This window comes from Carassius auratus, chromosome 22 (genome assembly GCF_003368295.1).
Source record: "Carassius auratus strain Wakin chromosome 22, ASM336829v1, whole genome shotgun sequence".
Classification (NCBI taxonomy): domain Eukaryota; kingdom Metazoa; phylum Chordata; class Actinopteri; order Cypriniformes; family Cyprinidae; genus Carassius; species Carassius auratus.
Genome location: NC_039264.1, coordinates 32,156,226 through 32,175,220, shown reverse-complemented (window position 1 = coordinate 32,175,220; position 18,995 = coordinate 32,156,226). Strand labels below are relative to the sequence as shown.

At 34.4% G+C, this 18,995-nt stretch overlaps 1 long non-coding RNA gene across 2 annotated transcripts; it reads right to left on the bottom strand.

Moving 5' to 3' along the window:
• Positions 1-8,733: 8,733 nt before the first annotated feature.
• On the bottom strand, positions 8,734-15,743 carry LOC113040720 (uncharacterized). 2 transcript variants are annotated; one of them, XR_003275298.1, is made up of 5 exons: positions 15,390-15,743; positions 10,156-10,239; positions 9,732-10,034; positions 9,236-9,307; positions 8,734-8,851 (listed from the first exon to the last, which is right to left on the bottom strand). It is a non-coding gene; the product is annotated as an uncharacterized LOC113040720 (long non-coding RNA). The 2 variants fall into 2 exon arrangements; XR_003275299.1 differs by having other exon boundaries at positions 8,740-8,851; positions 8,990-9,307.
• Positions 15,744-18,995: the final 3,252 nt, after the last annotated feature.

Below are 18,995 nucleotides of genomic sequence, written 5' to 3'. Positions count from 1 at the left end.
TCTTTTTTTTAAACAAAGGTCAAAGCTCCTTTTGTAATGTAGATTTCTGAGGGTGCACTCTTGTCATAAATTGATCTATTACTTTTCCTACATAATTTTTAACAAAAAATATTGGTATAATACATATTTGGGAGTCTTAGACCTTTCCAACGATATATTGTTTGTCAAGATTAGATTAAATTTGATTGTAATATAGTATAGTCAACGTAGGCGTCCCGTATAGGGGACGGGGTTACATTTAACAGGTTAAAACCCATTTTAAAATCAGACATTGCATTACCATGTAAATGGTAGATCAAAATCATGTTACAAAATGTTTTCAGTCATGAATTATAAAAATGTAGGTTTGTATCATGCACATTCATTTCTATCTTCAAAAACGTGAGTGAGAGTTAAGGGGTTTAACACAAGTAGTCCTATATACTAGTGGTAAAAGACAATTAGATGCACATGTTAAAAGATGTAAGGAAATGTGTATGTGCTTTTTAAATATTTTCTTGGCTTTATATGTCTGGATTATATAAAGATATGTTGAAATGGCACTTAAATTTGGATGTTGGTATAGTGTTGAAAGACTGTCATAAACCAGAAGTAATAAAGAGATTAAATAAAATGGTCTTACATTTTTTTGTCTTATTAATGACATGCTGCAAGTTGATTTAGAAATATTTTCAGGGAAGTTTAAACATCAATGTGTATAATTTTTTTAGTTCATTTATGATTGTTCATTTTAAAACATGCATCTTATATGGCTGCATTTTCGTCTTATCTAAAAAGATGACTTTCAGATATTGTTGGCTCTTATTTATTTTTGTTACCCCTGCATTCCATATTTTTCCTTTTAATTTAGTAATTTTATGAAAACTTATTTACTTTTATGAAAACTTAGATTAAATTCAAAACTCACAATTTGCAATTGCTAATTTTATTTGCCATGTTTACATTCAAATATAAAACATGTCAAGTGCTGAGAATTCAGTAGGCTAAAAAATTTTATATTTAATGAAAAATAGTAATGACATTTTGGGTGTATGAAAAATAAATGATAGATGACTAGACAAACTCATTAGTAGACCTGTCACAATATATATATATATATATATATATATATATATATATATATGTATGTATATATCTATGTATGTATGTATATGTATGATTTTTAATGTCTTCATTTAGTTTATCAAAAATACAGTGAAAAGTAATTTTGCATTGCTAGTTTAAATTTTTTTTTTAACTTAATAAAATGTAACTTATTCAAAGCTGTTTTATAAATGTTTTTTGTTGTAACAACTTACAAAAAAACACATTTGCCAACTTTTATGATTGTTTCATTTTCACAAACTATTATAATAAGATTAATTATAATTATTCTATTAAAACTAAGAAAAAGCTAAATCCCGAGTTAATATATACTGTAGTAAAAGCATTCTTCATTTCGTTGTTGGTTCTTCTGCAAATGCTGTGGTAAAACCATGGTTCATCATGGTTTTCTGTAAAAACCATGGTTCATTTTGTAGTTTTTTTGTAGTTACTATGGTTTTACTACAAAAACCATGGTTAAACCATAGTAACTACAAAAAAACCATGGTTACTACAAAATGAACCATAGTTTAACTATGGTTTTTGCAGTAAAACCATAGTAACTACAAAAAAACCATGGTTACTACAAAATGAACCATAGTTTAACTATGGTTTTTGCAGTAAAACCATAGTAACTACAAAAAAACCATGGTTACTACAAAATGAACCATAGTTTAACTATGGTTTTTGCAGTAAAACCATAGTTACTACAAAAAACCATGGTTAAACCATAGTTACTACAATATATATATATATATATATATATATATATATATATATATATGGTTATAAGTGCACTTTGAAACAACAACAAATATATATGTATATATGGTTATACTGTAAGTGCACTTTGAAATACAGGAAGTGTAGGAAAATATTTTACAGACGGAGGAAGTCATTCAAAGCCTTGGAATAGCAACAAGAGAAAAGCCCTATCACCTTTGCATTTTAAATGAGATCGAGAATCATCTGATGTAATTGATCATTAGACCTACTGGATTGATGCAAATGGATTAAATGGGAAATAAACTCTGTGTCACAGTGTCTGGGTTGTCGTTCCCCGGGGTTCCACTAGATGTCCTCCTTCTCACGGTGTCTGTCCCAGATCACTTCCTGTTCCCTTATATGGTCACCTTCCTCCTTGTTACGTAATTGATTGTTCCCCCCACCTGTCTCCTGTTTCCCCATTATCCTTCTGTGTATAAATACCCAGTCTGTCTCAGTCTATGTTACGGAGTCCTTGTTTAATGTTGATGTCATTGCATTTCATGTCCGTCAGTCTTGCCTTGCTTTGCCCTGTGTTCGTGTCCGGTTTATGTTCTGTTTGGATATCCTGGTTTTGACCCGGCCTGGAACGACAACCCAGACACTGTGACAGTTTTCAGGAACTAGAAGAGAGAACCATGTGCAGGTATGTATTTTTATTTATAGGGCAAATCCAAAAGAATAAACAGTCCAGGCCGGGTCAAAACCAGGATATCCAAACAGAACATAAACCGGACACGAACACAGGGCAAAGCAAGGCAAGACTGACGGACATGAAACGCAATGACATCAACATTAAACAAGGACTCCGTAACATAGACTGAGACAGACTGGGTATTTATACACAGAAGGATAATGGGGAAACAGGAGACAGGTGGGGGGAACAATCAATTACGTAACAAGGAGGAAGGTGACCATATAAGGGAACAGGAAGTGATCTGGGACAGACACCGTGAGAAGGAGGACATCTAGTGGAACCCCGGGGAACGACAACCCAGACACTGTGACACTCTGGTGCTAAAGCTTTAAAACATATAACAGCACTTTATAATGAATCCTGCATCGTACAGGAAGACAGAGTCGTTTAATAAGCACAGGATTAATATCTTGTCTCTTTGTGGTATACGTTAAAAGCTGCTGAATACTGAACAAGCTGAGGCCTGACTCACACCCAGATACAATGCATTACAATAAACAAAATGAGTTGACACAAAAGCATGAACAATTTTCTCCAAAAAAAAGTACACACTTCAACTAAGATATAGATCTAAGGTGGAAAAAAATATTTGTAACTATGGCAGATCAATCAACAGAATTTAAAACAAGCAGAGGAGTGTTTTCGATGGTTTACATCATCAACAGGAATAATGTTAGGTTCCTCACAAGTCACGTCCTCAGTCTTCCCCAGTCTGCAAAAAATAATAATAAAAAATTAAAAATAGTGTATAGACAGAAATGTGCAGCATTGTTCTTTCAAATTTGCACGATTGTTTTGCAGCAGAAGAGCAGAGCTGCTAATATATTTTTAAGTAAGGAATTATGTAAATCCAGATGGTTGTTATTGCTAAATAAATCCTGAAAGCTGATTAGGTGGTTTCGTTTCACCCTGAAAGGGTTTCTTCTATGTTAACCTGCCGGAGGTACATTTCAAAATATAAAAATGTCATTTTATTGCTTCAGTTTTACTGGGTATGAAGCACTGAAAAGTGCTATTTTATATAGTTATGTTCGAAAACATACAGTCAGTGGTGGCTCCAGGATTTGTTTGTTGGGGTGCTAAGGAGGGGCCTAACAGTTCAGTGGGTGTGCAAAAAAAAATAAAAAAAATAAATAAAAAAAAATAAATTGTGTTAAATTAATGAACGTCTATAAGCTTTAGTTATCTAAATTAGGATAAAATTTCAGCCACTTTGTGTTTTTTTATATACAGCAGCTTTGATATATATATATATATATATATATATATATATATATATATATACTTTTATATATATTAGCATAAAACAGATTGTGGCGAGTGGGGCGGGGCCGAGGGACGTGGGAACAAGGAGGGAGGCCGGCGGAATGATTGGGAAATCAGCGACACCTGTGACCCACCGCCGGTCTCGAGTCCCACGTAGGAAATGGAAGGATATAAAACTGGAGCGACTATAGTGAAGGACCAGAGAGGACCAGGCCTGGGCTTTTAGTTTATGTTTTGCTTTTTATTTGTGCTCATCAGTCGTCTATGAGGGGCTGGTGCGCTGTTTTGTGTTTATTTTGAATTATTAAAGTCTTTGATTGTCCGCCGGTTCCCGCCTCCTTCTTCCCGATGATTACGAAGGTTGAATACATTACACAGATATTTTTTTAAAATGTCTCCCTCAATTCTGATTGGTTGATTGGAATGTTGTTCCATGATCAAAAGGATGTCGATCCAGGAACATGCTGTACTTGGTGAAATCACGATCACCCAATACTGACACCATGGAACATTTTTGCTTGATTTAACTGCTTATTTAATTTCAATTCATTTTCTTTTAAATAAATGTAAGCTTGTTTAATTTTGTTTTAAGATCTGATCTTGAACAAGATCTTTTGAAAAAGACCGTGACCAGGACTATAATCTAGTCTTCATAAAATGAAATAATTAAGTTTTATGTATGCACTATAAAAAATAAATAAAAAAACACTGTATAACAAAATAATTTTGTCAGCTGTGCTTGCCAGAATAACTTTTACAGAAAAATAGTTTTCTGTATAAAAAAACGGTCAAAAACTGTTAATTTTACAGTATAAAGCTGTAATTTACAAACAAAATTTGAATGTAAACCAGTTAATTCAACAACACACACAATTAAAATCTGTTTTGTACCTTTAACATACTGACAACCTCCATAATAATGCAGGGGGTTAAAGAGAAAGTCACATGAAAAATCAAAACTAAATCACAAGTAGCTTCGCCACAAGCAGAAGTATATAATAATATATAGAAGGTCATTCATGCAAACACAAAAACACCATCATGGTAACACACATGATACTTAAATAATGCAATAAACTTTCATTAAACGAGTACTGTAACATAAAGTCCAAATGTGCATAACTGATAATAAAAAAATATTTTAAAACATTATTTAAACAAAATACTTTAAAATGTGAAGTGTTACGCAGGGAATTCTGGGAATATCAGTTTACAGTTTTTGACTGTAAATCAAACATTGATTTGTTCTTTTTTACTCTTAAAAGCTGTAAAAATGAACAGCATTTTACTGTAAAATTACAAAAAAAAAATATCTGGTTAGATCTTTTACAGTTTTTCTCTGTATATAGTACAGGAACTTTTTTTGTAGCGTTTTTACTAAATTGTAAAGTTAAAATTACACTTATTTTTCTTTCAGTGTAATTTTCCACTGTATGCACAAACGTAAGAAAGTTATAAACCTTTATTAGCATATGTTGAAGTAGTTCTCACCTTGTCTCAGAGAATATGTGCCGTTAATGAAGCATTAGAAAGCTCTTTCAGTTTTTTTACTTTCAATTTCTCTATAGTGAATTGACTGATGTTTACAAGCGTAACTCTTTGCATGTTCTTGATTGTGTTGCTTGACTCCTCTCCATAATATCAATTGTTTATAGGCCACATATTAGGCACTTTTTAGCTTTTTAATGTTTATTTTTCAAAGTTAATGAAAGTGACACCAAAAAAAATAGGAACATCATTAGGAAATTATTGGGCTGCACCAGGGCTAAGCAAGTTACTGGGGCAATAGCCCCGTCAAGCCCCACCCTAGCACAGCTTTAATAGGAGGAATGATCAGATTCCAGAAATTAAGTGTTTAATTAGTTTATATCACCATTTAAAATGCACATAATCAGATCACAGTTACAGTTATCAGAGCCCCTGATATAATGTCATGTTTAATGTATTTTGCCACCTAAACCTAAAATAATAAAGACACTTATGTTAGAATGCTGTTTATAGACTCATTCCTCAGAACCTGATTTGCAAGCTGATTCTGTTGGGCCTGAACCCCTTCCTCTGCAACCCGATCCTGGACTCCCTCTCTGAGAGACCTCAGACCAGTTTAGAAAGAGCTTCTCCAGCTCCATTACACTGTGCACTGGGGGCCCCCAGGGCTACGTGCTTCGTCTATTGCTGTTCACACTGCTGCCTCAAGACTGTGTAGCAATGCACACTTCAAACATATCATCAAATTTGATAATGACACGACTCTGGCGGGTCTTATAAAAGTATTAGATACATACTAAAATGCTTAACACAGTAAAACACTGTTTGACGAGAGGCATGGGAACAGAGCGACGCCGGTGGAGTACCTGTGCCATTCACCTGTATCGAGTCCCACAGAGGAGAACTGAAGGAGAGACTGATGACAGTGTTGGACGAGAGAGGACCAGGCTCAGACTTTATTTTGGGTTTTGGTTCTGTTTGTGTGCAACAGTCGTCCACGAGTATGGGCTGTCGCGCTCTTTTAGGTATATTTAATTATTAAAGTTTATTTTGAATGTTAGTCGGTTCCCGCCTCCTTCTTCCCATGACTATAACGTTTGTTACACACTGGATTATTAAATTCAGTACACAGATTACACACCATATTATTAAAGCAGACACACAAGCAGAATAGCCCAGAATATGAATGTAAACTGCACTTTAAACATAGGCTATCCCTCATAGAAAGAAATAGTTTTCTTTTTAAACTTGGACTCAATTTAAAATAGGCTACAGTCAGCTTTTCCTATAGTTTAAGACATGGTTTTGGGACAGAAACAAGCCAAAACCTAATGTAAAGCGAAACAAGCCCAGAATAGCTAGAAACAAGCAAAAACCTAATGTGCTTGCACTGGAGTGGGCAGGGGCTCATGATACGGCACAGACACAATACAGATTATTTAAACTGACTGTGTAACGTTATATCTGTATTGATGATTCTTTATTTTAATAATGAACAGGCCGCACTTGCAATGAATACGTGCGCATAAGGCGCTAACGTGATCAAAACGCTGAAACAAAATACCCCGTCACTTAGGCTACAGTAGGGCATAATTCTATTTTTTATTCAGTTTGAAGATTCAATAATATAAAAGATAATTAGAAATGTTATAAAGCAAACACTGTTATGTTCTCATTTTGCTCTGGAACCTATACGAGAATGCAATTTTCCCTGAATATCCTAAATAGTGCATGTGAAATTTATTTTATATATGCCTAACAGTTCAACAAAAAAGGCAATATTAAGTGTACATTTTACATTTTAAAAGAAGCCTACATTTTAAACAATATTTTCCATATTGTATTTTACAATGAAATAATAGTTCCAAAGAAATCCGCAACAGAATGTGCGTCTCAAAGCAATAGCGGTGTTTCGTCATAAAACATGACATACCATTAATAAAGCTAGAAAAACTTTGCCTCTATAACAGTAAAAATGAATCTATAAATGAATTTAAGAGGGCAAATATTGTCCCTTAACGGAAAAGGTGTGACTGGGGCTAATAATGTTAGGCTAAATGCCCTAGAGGGTACACCATTGTAAAAGGATTAAAAAACCACTGGCTTAATTGATTAGAGTGTTAATTGCCTGTAGCCTATATTTTTAATACAATATATATTTTTTCTTAAATTATGCCTCGTTAAGCGCATTTTCTATGGGTAAGAAAATGCTTATCATGCAATTCTGCCTGCATGCACACAGAATATATCTTCTTCATTAAGCCGCGTTTTCTTTATGGAAGGAAAACACTGCTGTTCTTCTAGGCTTATCTTCTTTCTTGTAGTTTATAATTTATTAATAAAGTGTATACCAAATTCTGCCATTTTTATATGTCTTAGTCCATTAATAAAGTGATTTCTTTCTATGAGGGATACGCTAAAAGTGCAATTCACCAGGTTATGTTCATATTCTGGGCTATTCTGCTTGTCTGTATATTTTATTAATAAGGTGTGTACTGAATTTAGTCATCCAATGTTTTACATTAAGCATTCAACTGTACGTTTATAAGCATGCTATTTCGTCCACGTTCAACATAAAACTCTATGAACCGCTCCATTGTGAACTTTACAGCTGTATGAACCACTACAAGCTGTAGAGTAAACAGGAAGTGTTTGTGATTTCAAATGGTTTTGGGAGAGAACACAAATGTTTTGCGAGGGAACGCAAAACAATCAAAAAAGTATTTTTTCAGCCACTCTGATTTTTTTCCACCACTAAGAACCTTTAGGGGCTCCGTAGTATCCAAATTATGATATAAACTACAATTTTTCCATGCAATTGGTAATCAGTAATGGATACTTAAAATTTTATAAGTAATCTACCCACCACTGAAAACAAGCAACACATCTGTTATTGCAGTTTTTCATGAAGTGTTCTTAATTTAGTAATATTTTAAAGCTGCTTACTTATTACTACCATTGGTATTGATTTGACACAGTCAATTTTGATTGTTTTAAAATTTAACCTATTTATTATCTCAGAATCCATAACATTTCATCAAGATGAGTTTGTATGAATCAAGAGGCTTAATAAGTGGACTGATATTCAGTGTTGCTGGTCATTATCAATGACCAATCAAAATCAAGCATTTCAGAGAGCCATATAATAATAATTTCTTTGTTTTATGTATATAATGTAATAATTTCTTTGTGTGATGTATGAATAACTGACCAGAATGGAGCCACATCACGCACAAACACTCAGTGAAATCAAACACTGATCTGAATCTGCTTTAAAGTCAGAGTGCAGTACAGAATCTTACCTCATCCTTGTTGTTTTGTACAGAAGCCTGTTCAATTTCCTCCTCGTCTCCTTTGAAAAAGTAACACATAGTTAAACTCAAATTTGCCAGAGGATGTTTTTCTCTCACTTGAGTATCTGTAGGTGATACTTGCCATTTCTGAAGCTCCTGCGGAGATAGTTAATTATACCAGAAACAACAGCTACAGCCACTATCATAATAGTAAAAGGAGACCGTATTACTGCTCTTAGAACTGAAGACTGAGCAGAACCTTGAAAAGATAAAAAGGGACAGTAATTAGTGTCAATGAATATGACATCTAAACTTTAAATACTGAGTCAACACTCAAAACAGAACACTTTAAAACTTTCCAATTGCTCAAGACAGTGAATGTTTGAATGGTACTCACTAATGTCAGTAACATTAAAGCTCTTAGAGCTGCTAATATTGCTGCTGCTGATCTCTCGATAATAAACTCCAGAGTCTGTGGTTCTGGTGTTTGTGATTTCCAGTCTGATTGTCCAGCTTCAGTCTATTTCTGAATCTCTCAGGACACTGCTCATTTACACTGGTCCTACTCTGATCTCCACTGATTTCAGCTATACAAGTGTCATTAAAATACCAAATCAAGTTATTATGATTTTTTTTAACACACCAGAATGTAAAGTGACAGATTTTCCCTATTTTTTCTTTATCTTCATTGCATCTTGTTTAGCAGCAGGAACACCTGAAACACAAACCAACAGATGCTAAAGGATATTTGGAGGAGGGGGGGGGGGGGGGGGGGGTGCATATTAATTTCCTGGATCTTGAGAAATTCAGTAGAAATTAATTAATAGCAAACCCACAAAATAAAGTGAAGGGTTTTTACATGAACATGTTTATCTGATTTAATTGATTATAGACGCATATATCTTATCAAAATGTATTAGTGATATAAAATACAAATTCTAGCAAATAATAAAGGGAGATCTCACCAGAATGAAAAAAAAAACTGTTTAATGTAACAACTCGCCAACTGAAAGACTATTTAGTTTAAAATCATGACTTTCTGCTCAGTGATGCAGGTAAACAAAATTAATAAAAAAATAAACAGATTTTACCTGATTTGTGATTTCAACATACTTTTAAACATTCAATAAATGACTCACCATTGACAGTAACTTTAAAGATCTTTGTACTGATCTCACTGTTGATGATCTTTAGACAATATTCACCAGCATCTGTTCTGCTGATGTTTGTGATGGTCAGAGATCCAGTCTGATCATCCAGAATCAGTCTGCCTCTGAATCTCTCATTACACTGAACATCTGTACAGATCTTACTCTGATCTCCATTTATTTCAGCGATTTGAATGCCATTAAAATACCATCTAATATTATGTTGTCTGATGTTTTCAACACCAGTGTGTAGAGTGACTGACTCTCTCTCCGTAACGCTCATTGACTCTTGATCTGTATCATCGGAACAAAGACCAGAAGAAGAAATGTTAAGATCATAATTATTATCACTAAATCATTAAATGCAAATTTTGAAAGAATATTTCTAAATGATATCAGCATCAGCAACACTTACGGTATGACATGTTTTTCTGCAGTCACTGGACCGAGTATTTACAAGGAACTCCTTTTCTTCACAGCCCTTTTTGTATAACAACACCTAGCAAACACATCACACTTTAATTCCTGGTCAGTAACTAAAATGGAATGAACGACTCATGCTAAATTTAAGTGCGTCACAGGCGTTTTTCGTTTTTATCAGTATCAATAAATGATACGGTCAAAAGACACTCACCGCTGACTGGATAACGAGAGACAGTGGTCCTCAGAAATGAATAAATAAACGCAGATTTTGTAAACGTGCTACGTTCCTCTAAATTGATGGCTGGGTAATAAGAGAAAGTCAATTATCTGGGCGCGGCTCCTCACACAGTCTGCAGCGCGATGATGGATGAGGTGACGAAGCGTAGTGACGTTTCTGATTGGCGATGTTAGGTTTGTTGAATGTTGCGTAGGCTTTATATTTTATATCACTGGTATGGTATACTGCCTAATTTCACTGTTACAATTTCAGTGTGAAATTACATTATATTCCAGGTTAATAATTAATTTCACAGTGTATATTTTATCTAACTGCACTCTCAGCAGTGTTCATTTTGACAGGCATTTTAATTTAGTTTTAGTTTTTATCTTGAGACGAAAATGCTTAATAGTCTTAGTCATATTTTAGTCATTACACATAGTTATTAATTTTAGTCAAGATGCAGTTACCAACATTTATTTTGGTAGTATTTTATAGTCTTCAAACAAATAATCTGAATCAAGTATTGCATTTGGAAAAACTTTAATAAATTATGAAAACTATTTTTTTGGGTGAAACGTCAGTGTTGTGAAAAGGGAGTAACTTATAAAAGTGAAAGTTGTTCATAAAGGAATTTTTTTTTTTTAAATGACATCCTGCCATTATTTATTAATAACCATTGTTTCTACCACTATGCAACTTTTGCTTTTTTATTTATGTTTATCAGTGAGCGGGAGCAGTGAGCGGGAGCAATTTGACAGCAGGATAAAAATAAATAAAGAAGAGTGGCAAGCAATAGGAGAGTCATCTACAGGAGTCATGGTGTTAAGAAATAACCAAGTCATGGAGTTAATAAATAATTTTTTGTGAACAACAAAATTGTCTCCTACTTTTAAATGACCTTTGGAACTTTAGAAAAGGGTTAAATTGTGTTTGTCTTCATAAAATGCTATGTAGGACATGTTTTTTTTTTTTTTTTTTGCTGTATGACATCCAGTTGTGAATTATGTTGGCTTGGCAACAAGCCAACATACTGTTATGCTATTTAAACTTCTTTTTTTTTCTTATTATTATTTTTCTGACAGAAATTCTAAACGCTACTCCTCCTAGGGCTTTAAAGCCACAAGCCCCAAACTTGGCAGACACCTGCGGGATAGAGCGGTGCTGGTTGCTATATCTTTTCAGACTGATCAGACTTAATTTTTTTTTTAAATTCATTTTTAAATGTCAAAATACATTACCCATAGACTTACATTATCTGAGAAAAATTGCGCCCCTAGTTGCAATACCCGAAAGTTTACTTTCACTTTTAAATCGGTCAGAAATTCCGTAAATAATACAATTTCCTTCAAACTGACAAGCTAAACCATGATATCTGATTATTACAGGGGTCAGGGCACATTAATAATTTATTTCTGGGCAGAAGAGCAGTCAGAAAGACGAGAGAAGAATCAACTGCTGGTCAGCTGCTGGAGGCATTGTCTCCACGGAGCTCACAACGAGCGAATTTAAGTAGTAAGTATAATGCTGCTTCTGTCAAGATGATTTATGACTTTGACCTTTGACCTTTTGACAGGTTGAACTTCCGGTAACCTTATGACGGATGGGCGGAACAAATGAGATCAAGGGTTAACCTATGACCTTTCCACGCATCGATCATGTGCTTTTGACAGAAAGTTTTACCCTATTGACCTGTTAGTTCTAAATTATAAAGGTATATGAAAGACTCCCCACACATCGATCATGTGCTTTTGACAGAAAGTTTTACCCTATTGACCGTTAGTTTGTTTGAAGTCTGTGTCAGTTAGCTTGTTTGAAGTTTATCACAGTTATACGGTTATGTGTGTGTGTGTGTGTGTGTGTGTGTGTGTGTGTGGTTATACGGCTTCTCCCCCTCCCATTACATTTATGAGCGGTGTATAAATGGGGTCGGTGTGTTCTACATTTTATATATATATATATATATATATATATATATATATATATATATATATTAGGGGTGCTCCGATCACGATGGGCCGATCGTTATGCGCATCTCGTCAGTAAAGCCGGTTCTCTAATCAGCGGTTAATTCCATCAGGTGCGTGATTTCACTAGGGATGTTCCGGTACTAGTACCGGTACCAAACGGTACCCGGGCTAATGAAATTTGGAAGTGATCATCCCTATCCCCTTGAAGTGAGGACTTTGGAGTGAGTGGGGCATGTGCGTGCCATTAAGTAGTCGTTAGGAATGCACTTTGCTAAGGGAGCGACAAAATGTCCTCATTATCTTCAGCTGAGATGTTCCCGTGACAGCAGATTCACTGATGGACATCGACATAAAAACAATATACATTTAATGTTTTAAAAAGTTTTAAATATATTCGTTTTTATATATTATATACACTGTAAAACCCGACATATAACTGAACTCAAACCGTTTGAGTAAACAGATTGCCTTGATTTAAACCATGTAAGTTTTAAAACTTTGCATTTAAGTAAATAATTGATTAACTAAGTGCTGATTGAGAATTAGTGAAGAACAGCTGCTGTTAACAAACAGAATCACTGAAGAAAAGAGAAACACAAGAACTACAACAACTGACTTCAGACACAGACTTAGATGAAATCAACTGAAATAAAATACATGAAATCTCTCAAGATCTGATTAAACAACCCACAAACAGCATCACCAGCTCCACTTATTAATAACCAGACTGACTTTATTTCTGTCAGACGTCTACAGAAGATCTTATTGAGAATGAACTAAGGTTTAGATGTTGATTTATTGTTTCATTTGAAGTAACCATGTTAGAGATCAGTGTTTGCTTTAGTTGGGCTCTTGACCCTTGATTTCTGTCTTAGTCTTTTCTCTGGCTGTTATTACCCTGTGTTTCTAAAACATGTTTGTTATAACTCAAAAGCCCAGAGAAGATATTAACAGATATTGGTTGTTATGCAGCTTTCTGGTGATGACAACTGTCAATTATGGAGCTGTTTAGAGTCCAAAAACTGACAAGGTACCCGATGCATGATTAGTTTACTTCATTATAATGGAATATGTTTAAAGAGCCCGTGGTTTCATCGAAATCAGTTTACAAAAAATTACTGAACACTTTATGCACATTCATCTTTTTTCTATGGCAGTAATTAGTCACATACAGACATCAATAATCAGAATATGAACCTCAACAATGGTGACACACAACACACACAAAAAAAAAAAAATATAGCAATGCATGCTGGGCATTATTATAGTACAAAACTAATATATGGCTCTCAGCATGCTCTGCTGCATTTTATTGTAATTATGGTCACCATTGTTGAGGTTCATATTCTGATTATTGATGTCTGTGTGTGACTGCTTGACACTGTAGAAGACCACACTGTTTAGAAAGTCTTTTATATTAAAGAATTGTCACAGAATTACATAGCATCACTTTTACTATATTATCTAACTAATTAATCACACATTTCAACAGAATTTACACTCAGATCATTTTAATAATTGCTAATTTCAATAATTGATGATTTTTATCAATGGGGTAAGTAAAAATGCTAATGTCATTTCTTCTGGGTTTTTGAGATACAACAAACAGGTTTCAGAAACACTCGGTTATAACAGCCAGAGAAAACACAAAGACAGAAGTCAAGGGTCAAGAGCCCAACTAGAGCAAACACTGATCTCTAACATGGTTACTTCAAATGAAACAATAAATCAACATCTAAACCTTAGTTCATTCTCAATAAGATCTTCTGTAGACGTCTGACAGAAATAAAGTCAGTCTGGTTATTAATAAGTGCAGCTGGTGATGCTGTTTGTGGGTTGTTTAATCAGATCTTGAGAGATTTCATGTATTTTATTTCAGTTGATTTCATCTAAGTCTGTGTCTGAAGTCAGTTGTAGTAGTTCTTGTGTTTCTCTTTTCTTCAGTGATTCTGTTTGTTAACAGCAGCTGTTCTTCACTAATTCTCAATCAGCACTTAGTTAATCACTTAATTACTTGAATGCAAAGTTTTAAAACTTACATGGTTTAAATCAAGGCAATCTGTTTACTCCAACGGTTTGAGTTAAGTTTACTGGTCGGGTTTTACAGTGTAGCATATTTTTAAAACGTATTTAAATATTAAATGTATGCTTATTTGCAACGGTTATGCTAACAACAATAAAAATAAAAAAATAAACATTTATAACAGTAAAACAGCGACATCTGCTGACGGACACATGCTGCGCTGTCACAGGAACATCTCAGCTGAAGATAATGAGGACATTTTGTCGCTCCCTTAGCAAAGTAGTTTCCTAACGACTACTTAATGGCACGCACATGCCCCACTCACTCCAAAGTCCTCACTTCAAGGGGATAGGGATGATCACTTCCATTTGGAATTTGTCCAGACTAGTACCGGAACATCCCTAGATTTCACATAGAGCAGCTGTTACTACACAGAGCCGTTGTTAATAGAGAAGATGCGCAAATCCACTTCATTTTCAGGGTTTTTTGGCGCATCTTCTCTATTAACAACGGCTCTGTGTAGTAACAGCGGCTCTATGTGAAATCACGCACCTGATGGAATTAACCGCTGATTAGAGAACCGGCTTTACTGACGAGATGCGCATTAACGATCGGCCCATCGTGATCGGAGCACCCCTAGTATATATATATATATATATATATATATATATATATATATATATATATATATATATATATATATATATATATATATATATATATATATACATTCTATATTTTATATAATTCTAAAAAATAATTAAAGGTTGAAAACACATTTTAATTATTTCACATTTATATATATAAAACATTATATAATTTATATAATCTAAAACACATTTTAATTATTTCACATTTATATATATATATATATATATATATATATATATATATATATATATATATATATATATATATATAACATTATATATAAAACATTATATAGTTTAAATAATATACATAATCTAAAAACAATTTAACTAAGGTTGAAAAGCTTACTAAAGCAATCCACCTACCTTATTTAGACAGAAGCTTCAGCTTTGTGAGAAACGGGCTCCAGCTCCATCTGTCGGACTCTCTATGAAAGATAGCACACGGTTGAGCCGTGCTCGTGCCCCAGGGAGTGAGACAGAGAGAGAGCGTGCCTGCCACAGTACAACAGACTTTGAAAACACGTAGTTCTTTATATAATATACATATTCTAAGGTTGAAAAACATTCTGTTCTTTTTTAAAAAAAGGTTATAAATGAAACCGTTATAAAAAATATACTGAAACCGACTGTTTCAGATAAAACGAGATCCATTTTTTTAGAGAGCTGAAAGGAGTTGTTCCCTTTCGAGGGAACTTCGAACTGCGTCCTCTAGGGGACGCTTTGGGGAACACCTCGTCGTGACCCGTGTCTGAAGCATACAATGAAAAAACACCAACTTGTTGGCCGTCGACAGCCTCCGACGTCACTACCGGCGCGACTATAAATCAGCACCGGGAGAGCACGTCATTATCTTCTTCATCTTCAACTGACTGTTTTGTTTGAAGCGTGCATCTGAAAGAACCGGTAAGGGCGATCTTTCTCTGTTTATCATGGCGACAACTAGCAAGCGTTTAGACGATGTGTGCATCCGTGTCGGCGTTATTTGACACCCGATGACACACGCGATCTTTGCGTCATTTGTTTGGGTGAAGAGCACGCACGCGATGTCTTTGATGAGGCAATCTGCGTGCACTGTGAGCGTTTTTTCAATGGAAAAAGCTCCGCTCTCGTTCGTCTCTCTTCTGAAAAAAAAAAAAAAAGGCAAGCCATCTGCTTCCCGCGGTTCAGGATCTGTCCACGCTGAGGCAGGAAAGAAAATGAGCTCGTGAGTATACAGATGGATCTGTCTGAATGGTTTAAAGAGGGACTTTCCCTTTCGAGATCATAAAAAAAAAAGGGGCGGCGGACGAGAGAGAGCCTTGGGAGGATGATGTTATATCTTTAACACTTTCTCATACTGAGGTTAGTGTTCTGCTGGGTTTTTACCCAGGAAAAGCAGGAGATATTTGAGGATGATGAAGAAGCTAAGGCTGAGCCTTCTTAATTCTCCTGCCCTGCGTATGTAGAGCTGTTGGGGGTTATTGAGCGAAAATTACCTTTTGACCATAACCCTCCAGCTCAGGTGAGCCTTTCATTTGTGCATGATCTCCATACAGAGATTAAAAAGAAATGAAAGATGCCGTTTTCTTTTTGCATCCATCGGTTTCGGCATTAAAGTAATCTGCCGACATCGAGGTGATGCGTGAAAGCGGCTAGGAGGGAATGCCCCTGTAGAAAGAGCTAAAAATTTTATAAATAATTTATACATTTTTATATGTGAAAAATGTTTTCTTTCTGCAGGGGAAACCTCCTCTCTTAATCTCCCTCCTTGCCATCTAAGCCCCTTCAGAAAATCATCTCGCTTAAATGGCAAGGCATACGCAGTAGCAGGTCAGGCTGTGGCTTTATTACACTGTAAAAAATAATTCAGTGGCTTAGTAAATTTCACAAAAATAAAGAGCTATATTAACTTAATAAAATCTTTTGAAATCATTTAAGTGATATTTTGAGTGGGTCAGATTAAAAATAATAATTAAAAATCCAACAAATAATTTCTCTAAAATTTACATATATTATTTAAGTTTATGTAATGAAAATAAATAAGTATTTAACTAACTAATTTTATTTTTAATATACCTTCAATATTTCTGGTGAATTCTAATATAAATATTTGATAATTATTTACTTGTACTGATCTGTTTTAGAAACTAAAATTATTAAGTATTTCCAACCAATTTTCCTAAATAAAGTTCCAGCTTAATAAATGAAAGTTTAAATAAATTGAGTAAATTTCGCGGCTAAAGTGATCACGTGTGCAGCTCCGCAGGAAAAAAAAATCTGCTTTCCTCAGCAGCGACGTCGACTAGCCATACACCTCACAGCTCCTGGTAAGTAACTTTAGTCAGCTAATCCTACTTACGTTTGTAACACTTTATTAAAAAGTTAATAATTATTAAGCATTTCCTAACAATTGTCTTTGTATTTTACGTCATATTCAACATGTTTCGTAGCTCAATCGAAGTCACCTGAAGGACGGCTTTCCTCAGCAACGGCAAGACCCGCACTCCTCTCATATAGTGGTACGTTATGTAATTGTAGGCCAGCTAATACTAATTATGTTTGTAATGTTTAATTCAGAAGTTAATTATTAAGGATTTCCTAACAATTGTGTTTGTATTTTACGTTATCTTAAGAAGTTTAACAAGTTTCGCGGCTCAAACAAGAGGCACTTGTCACTGAAGGACTGCTTTTCTCAGCAACGACGTGAACAGCATTACTCGAATTTCCTGTAAGTAACGTAGTCCTTTTATAACTATGTATATTTGCAATAATGTTTTCAAAAGTTGATTAAACATTGACCGTGTGTACGTGTACATAACAGTGTAGTTTTCGAAGTTAGTTAGTGGGGCAGCCATATGTATGTTAGTTTTTTTTTTTTTTTTTGGAGTGGGTTAACGTTCGTACTATTTGGATCACGGTTTATTTCAACCGCCATTTGAAAGTCTAACGATAAGTGTACCGTGGTCCAGCAACTATAACTATACATGCCCAATGGAAAACGATTTTGTACAGGTTCCCCTTTGGGGTCAGTGGCTTGTCAAAAGGGAACACATCATTTATGAACTTTCAAATGATATTCTGTCTTGTAAAAAGCTGTCACGTTGTTGTAAAACATCATAATTACTACACAAACTCAAGTATGAGCTCTTAAATCACCACTACAAATACGCCATGCAAAAGTATTTAAAATGGCGTGGACATAACATAGACTGGTGCGCTTTAATCAGCTCCCACTATAGGGAGTCGGACAGTTTAAGGCCTGCTCCATTGTAAAATCATTCTAGTGCACTGAAACCTAGATCACATACAATATCGGTCAAAAGTTTGAAAACCGTAAGCTTTTTAATGCAACAAATCCAGACCTGGTGGGTATTGAAGGACAGCGGAGGCTGGGGGAGGGGTACGTTGTTTTAATTGAGTAAACTTACTAAATTTGTTAAGAGTGTGTTTAAATATATTCATTTTGATTTGAAATTATTTGTAATATTTTTGTTCCCTGAAACAGATCAGTTTAATTTTCCATCCTTAAATGAATTAATAGAAATTTCACAAATATATTATGTGTATTATAAATAAACAATTTGTTAGTCTAATACTAAATTGTTTTAGTGGAAAAAATAAAATATAACTGTACATTTTAGATAAAATAAACTGTTGTATTTTTAGTCCGTTAATATGTTTACATTTATGCATTTGGCAGACACTTTTATCCAAAGTAACTTACATTGCATTTCAAGGTACACATTTACAATTTAATCAATTTTTGCTAGCGCCGACGCTCTACTGTTTGAGCTACAGGAAAGCCATCTTTTGTATAATCAAGTAAACTATATTCAGAGATTTTATTAAGTTAATAAAGTTAAATATTACTGTAATATTTACTAAGCCACAGAATTATTTAGAGGGTTAAGGGTTGAGTGTGAGGGTTAATGCAATGCATATTTTTTTCAAGTAGTGCAATTAAACAAGCTTTTTTTTTTCAAAACCATT